Source organism: Helobdella robusta (assembly GCF_000326865.2).
Source record: "Helobdella robusta unplaced genomic scaffold HELROscaffold_38, whole genome shotgun sequence".
Lineage (NCBI taxonomy): Eukaryota > Metazoa > Annelida > Clitellata > Rhynchobdellida > Glossiphoniidae > Helobdella > Helobdella robusta.
This window is the reverse complement of record NW_008704829.1, coordinates 1444315-1446068: the sequence shown is the minus strand read 5'-3', so window position 1 is coordinate 1446068 and position 1754 is coordinate 1444315. Positions and strand designations below refer to the sequence as shown.

Here is a 1754-nt window from a genome sequence, read left to right as displayed (position 1 = left end):
GAGTTATACAGAGTTATATAGAGTTATATAGAGTTATACAGAGTTATATAGAGTTATATAGAGTTATATAGAGTTATACAGAGTTATATAGAGTTATATAGAGTTATATAGAGTTATATAGAGTTATATAGAGTTATATAGAGTTATATAGAGTTATATAGAGTTATATAGAGTTATATAGAGTTATATAGAGTTATATAGAGTTATATAGAGTTATATAGAGTTATATAGAGTTATATAGAGTTATATAGAGTTATATAGAGTTATATAGAGTTATATAGAGTTATATAGAGTTATATAGAGTTATATAGAGTTATATAGAGTTATATAGAGTTATATAGAGTTATATAGAGTTATATAGAGTTATATAGAGTTATATAGAGTTATATAGAGTTATATAGAGTTATATAGAGTTATATAGAGTTATATAGAGTTATATAGAGTTATATAGAGTTATATAGAGTTATATAGAGTTATATAGAGTTATATAGAGTTATATAGAGTTATATAGAGTTATATAGAGTTATATAGAGTTATATAGAGTTATATAGAGTTATATAGAGTTATATAGAGTTATATAGAGTTATATAGAGTTATATAGAGTTATATAGAGTTATATAGAGTTATATAGAGTTATATAGAGTTATATAGAGTTATATAGAGTTATATATATACCTTTCTTTGAGGTTCTTTTGTTTGCCGACCGGTCGGCTTCTTTGCGTTTCTCTATTTTCGTTCAAATTAATTAAATAAATAAGATTTTTCCATTCATTTAGGTTCATTCAGGTTCATTCATTCAGGTTGAAGCTTCCAGAGGAGTTCATCGTGGAAGATCAGAATGGTTGTGATGTCACGCTACGTTCGTTCACTCAGTTGCAAAGAATGCACGCCTGGCTGGAGTAAGTTTTACGGTTTCTTTGCTGTTCCTTTTTTGCCAGTTGGCTTTTCACCGTGGCTCGTTTCTCTTTTTTCATTTAAATTAATTAAATAAATAAGATTTTTTTATTTTATTCATTTCATTCAGGTTGAAGCTTCCAGAGGAGTTCATCATGGAAGATGTCAGGCTACGTTCATTCATTCAGTGGCAAAGAATACACGCCTGGCTGGGATACGTTTCATTCTTTTTTCTCTGTAATTTAACGTTAAGTAGGAATGCTTACACGCACACACACGCACACACAATTACATTAAGTAGCTATATAGGTAGGTTAGATAGGCATAATTTTTAGGTAGGATAGATAGGAAGCATCCAACACTAATGTAGTTGAATAGGTAGGCGCGTAAGTTTATCTCTTCTATTTTTTCTTGCACCAACATTACACGCATCAGCGTATTACACACACACAAATACATACATAAACACATATGTTAGTATTTGAGCGTAATTTTATTTTCATTACACGTTCTAATTTATTATTACTAAGGTTGAGAGTAATTTAATTTCATAGGTAGTTAAGGGCAATAATGTAATTCTAGGAACAATCTTGTAATGTAAACTAAAACGCTGTAAGTGTATCGATATGTAGGCTAATATAAGTTTTACATTATTATTATTATGTTGGAGCCCAAGGCATTACGTAGGTGGTGGGGTGGGCGCCGATTGGCTAAATGAATTGGGCTCTTGAGTTTTGTAATTTTAGGTAAGCTAGGACCGTAATGTAATGAATAGGTAAGTTAAGGCTACGTTGTAACACATACTCATTAATAGATTTAGGGTTTAAGTTTTATATTATTATTACTAAGTTGGAGCCCAA

The 1754-nt window shown here is 29.6% G+C and overlaps 1 protein-coding gene across 1 annotated transcript in view; it reads right to left on the bottom strand.

Annotated features, from left to right (window-relative positions):
• HELRODRAFT_176610 (hypothetical protein) overlaps positions 1–1754 on the bottom strand; it is a gene marked incomplete at both ends in the record, with an annotated part of 5728 nt that overhangs the window by 3431 nt on the left and 543 nt on the right. The gene's annotated exons all lie outside the window — the stretch shown is intronic.